Consider the following 8581-nt stretch of genomic DNA (forward strand, 5'->3'; position numbering starts at 1 on the left):
CCAGTCTTCTCAACAGACATACACAGGCCATAAAAATTTCTTGGAAATGTGTATCCCTGAACTCTTTCAAAAAGAATGTGAATGCTTACCTCCTTTTCCTGTCCTGAAGATTAAAGGTTGTGTATGCAGAAAGGCTATGTTTCTAATGTTTTGCTATTTGTAATTTTATGACTCTTTCTTTATTGTTGTAAGACTATGCACCTTGTTCGCACTGCATGAAACTGCGTTCTGTATGTATTAACAGTGGATAATGTCGTGTCGGTCGACACATGCTCCGAGTGTCAGGCAGACACACACAGATCTTTTGCCCTTGTATCCGAGACATTGTTGTCTGAAATTGAATGAATGAATGAACGAACGAACTCACCAGAGCTTGGCTCAGCTATACGTACTAAATTAGTGAGCACATCGCTGACGTCTCGGCACGCCCTGACGTGGCAGCCACGATGACGTAAATAACGTGTATCGAGAGAGAGGCTCACTCGGAGGCGCGTAACCTGAGCCCGTCGGCGCTGATTTCGAGAAAGGCGACGCTGAGGTGAGGAGGGCCCGCGTAGCGGAGCGTCAGGTAGCGCCGCCTGGTCTTCTCGTTCACAAGAATGGGCTCATCGGTGGGGTCCGCGAAGCCCTCCAACAAGTACTCGCTCCTTTTTCCCTGAGACCGAAGCTCCTGTTGGTGCGTGTTCAATAATAACAGATTTCGGCACACGACCACAGAAAGGAGCGGGCGCTCACTTTGAAATCTTTATATTACGCCGACAGAGAGCACACAAGGCACGCGCGCAGGGATGCAACAGCCAAAATAGGATTTGGAGCAATTTTTGGAGCAGGAAAATCTCTCTTTTGGAGCAGGAAAATCCAAATTTGGAGCAGGTTACGGGAAAAAAAGAACTCCGTTTTGGAGCTCAAAATTCCAAATTTGGAGCAGCTTCACAAACAAAGCTTGCTTTTGGAACAGTAACAAAAAAAATATATGCGAACATTTCGATGTCACCACCACAATTACGTTTTCAGTGCATAACATGCTGAATAATACCAGTGAATTCTCCGGAAACCAGTAAGGCCTTGTGCATTGGTGAATTTGCACCAAGGTCCTTTACACCTGGCCTATACGCCACTGGCTGACCACGTCATTGTTGCAATCCACTTCACTCAGCACCGATGCGCGGAATTTTGTATTCCGCCCTGCTAAGAAGGTCTTGAGGAGAAAGTCCATTTTAAAGACAGCCGTCATATGTATATATAGTTCAAGAGAAAAGTCCAAGTCCGGTGTTTATATGTTGTGCAACGTCTAAGACAAACCAGCCAATAAGTACAATCTTCATAAGTGTGTCCTCCCCCTTATCTTTATTATATATATATATATATATATATATATATATATATATATACTTTCGCTGTGCATAGCTCCCTCCTTCCCCCCCCTCTCTCTCTCTCTATTTCTATATATATATATATATATATATATATATATATATATATATATATATATATATATATATATATATATAGAAATAGAGAGAGAGAGGGGGGGGGGGGAAGGAGGGAGCTATGCACAGCGAAAGTCGGCATCGTTTCACTGAACGCCGTACCTGTCGCCGCGTGGAGCCGAACCCTTGCTAGTTTCGTGCAGCGCGTCTCCAACAAAGCGAACGCCATCACTCCCGGGTCGGTCGCGTGCTCTACCGTACGACAGCTTTTCCCGAGGAGTATTCCTACCCGCTCCGCTCGTGACTGCATGTAGGGATACGGCAAAGATTTCGTTGGGTTAACAATGGTGAGCTGCTTTCGTTTCTGCAAGCGACACGCAATCTGCGTTTCCGCTCAGGTGGCGTCAGCCAACGGCATACTTGGGTTCGTCGCCTATATTATGCGTGCAATATATTAACAGTATAGTACCAATAGCGCTATGCCGCACGTGCTACCGAGCAGATATAAAGATCCTGATCGCGATAAGGTTGCTGGCGATAACTCGTACTGACGTGCTCGTTAGTGTGTGCCAGCAAACATTCGCGCCAGGAAAGCGGTGACCGCACTCGCGTCGACGTCAAAATGATTAGTCGACCAATGTCCACATTTCCCCAAAAACGGAAGGCCTTTTTCGGCACATTGTGGTGTCGGCCTCACCGCGAGTGGGGGGGAGCAAGTACCTTGATGAACTCTTTCGGCTGAGGCGGTCAGAGTTTTCGCGTGTAGTACTTCTCTAAACAACACTTTACTCGTCAGTAGATTTAAAAATACTTTACTGTATACAACCCGCGAATTCGTGCACGTGATTACTGCTATTTGAACAAAGGCAGCGTTGAACCGGACTCCACCAAACCATAACCACATCCCCACTAAGATTTGCAGCACGTGTCAAACGGCTCGTTTGTCAGTTAACTTTCTTTATGCGGTGCTTCCACATTAAAGGGGCGCTCACCCTTGCTCATGCTGAATGAACCTGTAAAGCAGCGTTTGAACCAGCAGTAGAAACTTCATTTAGGCTCATCGGCCCACCGGAACAGATTAACGTCTTGTTTGAGTCAAGCGCCACTGGGTGGAATTGGATTGGATGAAGGTGCCTCTGGTGCTTCTCCCAACATTAGGGCGCCAATACGGGCTTCGTTTTGCATTAAAACGAGGCTAAAACTAGCGCAACAGAAAAATTTTGCGGTTACCGGGGGTGTTTTGGCGCAGCGTGGCGCAATTTCGAGAAATATCGCGGTTTTGGCGCAGCTCGGCGCAGAAAAACGAAATTGTATCAAAATGGCGCAATTGGCGCAGCTGTTGCATCCCTGCGCGCGTCATACATACATGCTTTCCATATATTGAACTTCTTGAATCAAACTTCCTAATTGATCACACCACTCTTTTTGATGAAAACCCTGTCTTTTCATTCCTTCCGCAAAGCGTGGCTCACATCCACGTGACGTCATGTGGGCGCCTAAATGCGCGTAGTCCTTATTTTAGTCGATCGTTGACGCAGCTTATCGTCCTGCCTTCACCCACACGCCATAGGTAAATACTTCGTAGACCGCTTCATTGGCACACTTAATGTACTACGCTCGGCCATAGGCGCGCTCTGCAGGGCTCTCCATTAGGGTTTCACCGCATTGAGTGCCATGACCCGTCTTTGTTCGAGAAACGTATCAGAGTTTTGATTAACTTGGAAAACGTGCTCCTTTAGCAAAAGTATCGAAAGGTGGGCTAGTTGGTAATTCATACTTCTTCGGCTTACGGGGAGTGCGGGAAGACACACCAGACGAAGGAAGAACCTGAGCGCTCGTGTTCTGTGGTTCTTCCTTCGTCTGTTGTGTGCTCCCGCGCTCCCAGTAAGCCGAAGAAGTGCTCCTTTAAATATCACGTTAGTCGAACGGTGCTTGGTGTGTAGGAAGATGAGCACGATAAATTGATCAGGAAATGTTGGTGAAATACAATTCACTCACGTCGTCTTGGGACCACATGTCCAACGGCTGCAGCTCCAGGCAGCTGCAACAACCGACGAGAACAAAGAAATTGAATGCACCCAAATTTTCACGTTCAGCACGTATTCCTGGAAAAGCTTTTAGCGTAGCATTTGATAGAGTGCCGTGATACACACGTTGCAAAGGGAACAATTTGGATGAAGCTGTGCGCAGCCACTTGCTCTCCCGGCCAATGCCGATTAATGGAGTACAGGAATCTGATTAAGGCGAAAGCCTTCGATGCCTATCAAACGCGAAAATTGACCGTCGGCGTCCCGCGTTAGCGGCGTGAACACGAGTGAAGCAAAAAAAAAAATCACCATCGCGTGATGACGTCACCATATGACGTCATCATACGACCACAGATCGCCAAAATCTGTGACGTCACACACATGCCATCGTCGCTTAGTAAAAGGTGGGCCGATCACGGAGGCAGTGCAAAACCAGGTGAGGTGCGGAAAGCTTGCAATGCCTCCGATCCCGCACGCAGTGCAAAAGCACGTCAAGTGAAGATGATTACATCGACCGAGAAGAAAGGGAAGAAGGAGATGGCCTTCGAGTCGTCTTAGGCGAATGCCTAAGGGACCCTGTGCATTTTATTCCAACAGGCCGTCGAGGATTCTTACCTTCCAATTTGACGCTGACAGCGTTCGTCTTGGTTCGAGAAAGCTTTGAAGTACGACCCAACTTTGGAGCACACCACGTCACCAAGGCCCAACAGGTGATTTGGCACAACGAGGTAGTCCCTCGCCCCATTCTGCATTCATTGTATTTCACTGTGTATTTATGTAAAGCCCCGTGGCATTAAACAGAGGGGCATAGTGTACGAGTAACGTGTGCCATGCAAAAAAAAAAGAAAACATCAAAATAGAACGTGAAAACAGAAGCGCTAAATAAACAAAGACGAAACGAGTAATAATAATAATAATAATAATAATAATAATAATAATAATAATAATAATAATAATAATAATAATAATAATAATAATAATAATAATAATAATAATAATAATAATAATAATAATATCTGGGGTTTAACATCCCAAAACCACGATATGATTATGAGAGACGCCGTAGTGAAGGGCTCCGGAAATTTCGACCACCTGGGGCTCTTCAACGTGCACCTAAATCTAAGTGCACGGGCCTCAAACGTTTCCGCCTCCATCGAAAATGCAGCCGCCGCGGCCGGGATTCAATCCCGCGAAAGGACGAAACGAGAGACACCGAACTGGCGCTCAAAAAAGAAAGAAAAAGGAAGAAAAGCACAACGCGAAATGTTAGGTCAGCAGACACACGTGTTAAAATTATAACATACAAAACAAAGTATGGCGGTTATACACTGTACAGAAATTTGACTCTAAAAAATGGTGCATTGGAAACTAAACAATACGTGTTGAACCTTGATTTCCTCTTCTAATAATTAATCTATGATGCCGAAATTAATTACAATAGCGTTCTGAAAGAATAATTTATCTGTCTAAATGATTTAGTGTTTCACTTTAGTGCCCCTTTAAGATCAGACTGTAGACCAAGTAGAGCACAAACATTACGATTACTTAAGTCTGCAGAAGGTATGATCAGGGACAAAATGTTTTCTCGTAAGTCGTTAAAAGCAAGAGAAGGCAACGACCCGAGCACGCCATCTTGCAACAGACGTGGTGCTACTTGATCACAGTGCAAAACAATGCTAAAAAAATAATGGTGTCCGTTTCGACGTGTAGTCTCACTAGCAAGGACGACACTCGAAAGTGTGCAGCGAGGCACATTTTAGTAGTGTATATTGAGTGTTCGCATATCTCAGAGAGCGCAGAAGCGCGGCGACAGTGAAAACTATCTTGAAGTGTCCATGTAAGTCCTATCGCAATGAAACTAAGCATCGACTTCCCAGGGCGATTCTTCACATACAGATACATAAAAGTGACAGACAAATGCTTTTGGTGCATACCGATGCGTACATCATGGTTCGGTCTATAAAGAAAACAAATTTAATAATAAATTCTGCTTCGTCTGTGAACGAGATAAGGGAGACGTCAGACGCTTCCCGGACAAACTCACCGTGACGTCGTAGATTTTGATGGGGCCTAATCGGGCCTAGTTAATATTTCATCTGTAAATATTGGCAACCAAGGACTAAGTTTAGACGCTTAGACCACATTTTTTCTGCGCCACGATGGCCAAAATACAGAAAGTACTTTCAAATCTACGACTGCACACTGGCGTTGTAGTTGCAACACGAGATAAGAATAACAAACAAATCTTATGTCGTGCCTTCATTTTCGTTAGTGCATTCAGTTGGGCTAGTTTGTATTGACTGAATGCTTCCATATTACTAGCGAACACGCACAAGGACCATAGAAAAAGAGACAGGACAACCGCTAGACTTGAACTGATTTTTAATCGACATGAAGGACAGAATATATAGAATCCCGTTGCGCACACGCAGGTGCCACGTCACAAAGTATTTCAAAAGGAATTTCACCGCCCGCACGCACGCGGTTGTTTTGCTTGAACAGATAGCCCAGTTCTTTTTTCGACAATGAAATGGATCCAGTGCTGACAGCTGCCTCAACCGCCCCGTGAATTTCCAGAGCCGCCATTGTCTCTCTTTCTCTTTGATGCCCTCCAACATGCGTCACAGTTCCTCTTTTTCTGTGGTCCTTGTGCGTGTTCGCCAGTAATAGGGAAGCATTCATTTTCGTATCTATGACATCGAGCCCCTTACCGTCAAATTATCAACATGAATGGCTAAATGATATCTGTCGTTTTAATGTTTGTCTTTCGTGCGGGTACGAATGCAGTGCGACTACCTTTATTAAAAAAAAAAATCATATTGTGGGAACGCGTGTTTAAAAACCACGCTAGCCTAAAGTAAACGTTACGCGGCCATTGCTCGGCTAGAATCTCGCAAGCGCGACATGACGCGCAATAAACGATGTTAGCATACCCTCATGTGCGGCGGCAGGTCGTCGGGTGCCATTCCGGCAGCGAGGTGCGGCACGAGGAGCCTGTGCGCCTCGAAGGGCAGTCCACCCGTTGGCTCAGCGCTGCTCAGGTACTTGGCCACCACCTGCAGACAGTGACTACGACCATCACGGAGGAGGAAAGAAAAGCGCTCGCAGACTGCACGTTCTGGCACAGTGGGAAACAAGAGGCGAAGACTGTGCCGCTTAGTTAGTGTTCCGAGTTTCCCCCCGTTCTCTGGCTCACATGCAAAGGAACATTCGACTATAAGCGGAATGCGCTCATGCAATGTATTGGTGGTGTAAGATATCTTACACCGTGTGGCACTACGGCGGGTCCCTTCGCTGAGGCGTCTTACATAATGCAGTTTCAGGATGTCACAACTTTATACGATTTTCTTAATATCTTCATCATTTGAAACGCACAAACCTAAGCCGCCCCCCCCCCCCCCCCACCCCTTCAAAAAAAGAAAAACGCCAGGCCTGCGCGGAAAGCGCAGCACAGTCACAGCGAAAGCTCGAAGGGTGGCATTTCTAGAGCCCGCGGTTATAAACTCTCTTGTGGCTACTAGTACTACACTAGCAGCGTACCCACTACGCCACAAATCATAATTTTTGTGAAGTTGGGAAGCACCCACCACGACATTACTCGTCAATCTGCGGAGAAGCGAGGTAACATCAGTAAGGCATTATGTGCACTATGTTGATGCGACGGTTGATGACGATGAAGAATTATGGCTGAGCCATTTGTAATGGGTTGGAAGCTTTAAAGGAGCCACTAGTTACGTAATTCGCATTGTGTAACGCCCGGTCGTTATTTCACTCTCCCACCACGCTTTATAACATGCGCTAACATGAGATAGAGAGAGGGAATTAACTTTATTGAGACCCTGAGGAAATGGATCATGGGAGCCTTATGGGCTTCCTTGGCAACCAATAGAAGTGCACTTGCGAGGAACCCACTAAGCTATAAATGATCATAATTTTTGTGAATTAGAGAAGCAGCCACTATGCAGTTTTTCGCCACTCTGCGCAGAACCGTGGTACCTGCTAAACACCTGTAAGGCGTTACGTGCATTTTGTTGATGCTGTGGCTGATGACGACGAAGAATTATGGCAGAGCCCTTTCTAATGGATTGGAAGCATTGAACAACCAACTCGTTGCGCAGTTCGCATTGTGTGACGCCTGGTTATAGAATTCGCGTTGTGTGACACTTGGTTGCTATTTTATTCTTCTACCTTGCTACATTACATACGTCAATGTGGTTCCTTCCCGACATGAAGCCTGTATAGGGTCTTTTTGCAACGCAGTTTCAAGCACCAGCATGGCTCTGAGGTATAATACTGGGCTCCCACGCAGAGGGCCCAAGTTCGAACCTCGTTCCATCCTGGAAATTTTTTCTTATTTCGTTTTTTTTTCTCATTTCGAGCGATAGCGGTTACGGACACCGGCGGCGGCGGCGGACAACTACGGCGCCAAAAAACGGCCCTTGTGATCTCATAACAGCTTTTGCTGTAAAAGAAAAAAAGTGCTGCTTTTACCATAGCATTTACAAAGATGGTCAAAATTGTATTACGTGCAATACTGGCCGCATTGGCTTTCACACACCGCTGTGCACGTTACTCGAGCGCCTTTTAGAAAGTAACGCTCTTCAGGTCAACCCTGCCTTCAAACTAGGCAACCAGTACGGATGCATTTAGAGACAGAGAATACGAGAGCATGTCGGCACCTCCCAAACTTCGCGACACACTTAAAAAGCGTACATGTAATAGCAACGATGAAGGCTCGAAAACACTACATTAATTTTATTTGTATACTTAAGCTGTTGCGAAATGCCGGATCTCGGTTCATCGACATTGTGGTGGCGTCATTACACAAAGTAAAATTCCCTGACGTCGTGAAGCCGCACGCACGGTTGGCCATAATGAGGGTAAACAATTCTTGGAAACATTTCGGCGCGCGCACAAAAGACGGAAACGAAAGGCGAGAAGACAAACGGGCGCGAACTCACAACTAAGTTTATTGAAGGAAGTACACGAAATATACTTCCTTCAATAAACTTAGTTGTGAGTTCGCGCCCGTTTGTCTTCTCGCCTTTCGTTTCCGTCTTTTGTGCGCGCGCCGGAATGTTTCCAAGAATGTCCTCAAACCAACTCGCCCAGCTCTCCATACTG

General features: G+C 45.9%; 1 non-coding gene across 1 annotated transcript; it reads right to left on the reverse strand.

The window, feature by feature from the left end:
• Nucleotides 1-505: 505 nt before the first annotated feature.
• Nucleotides 506-4203, reverse strand: LOC119402521 (uncharacterized). The gene is made up of 3 exons (XR_007417273.1): nucleotides 4073-4203; nucleotides 3429-3471; nucleotides 506-670 (listed from the first exon to the last, which is right to left on the reverse strand). It is a non-coding gene; the product is annotated as an uncharacterized LOC119402521 (transcript).
• Between the last annotated feature and the right edge of the window lie 4378 nt (nucleotides 4204-8581).

This window comes from Rhipicephalus sanguineus, chromosome 8, assembly GCF_013339695.2.
Source record: "Rhipicephalus sanguineus isolate Rsan-2018 chromosome 8, BIME_Rsan_1.4, whole genome shotgun sequence".
In the NCBI taxonomy this organism is placed as follows: domain Eukaryota; kingdom Metazoa; phylum Arthropoda; class Arachnida; order Ixodida; family Ixodidae; genus Rhipicephalus; species Rhipicephalus sanguineus.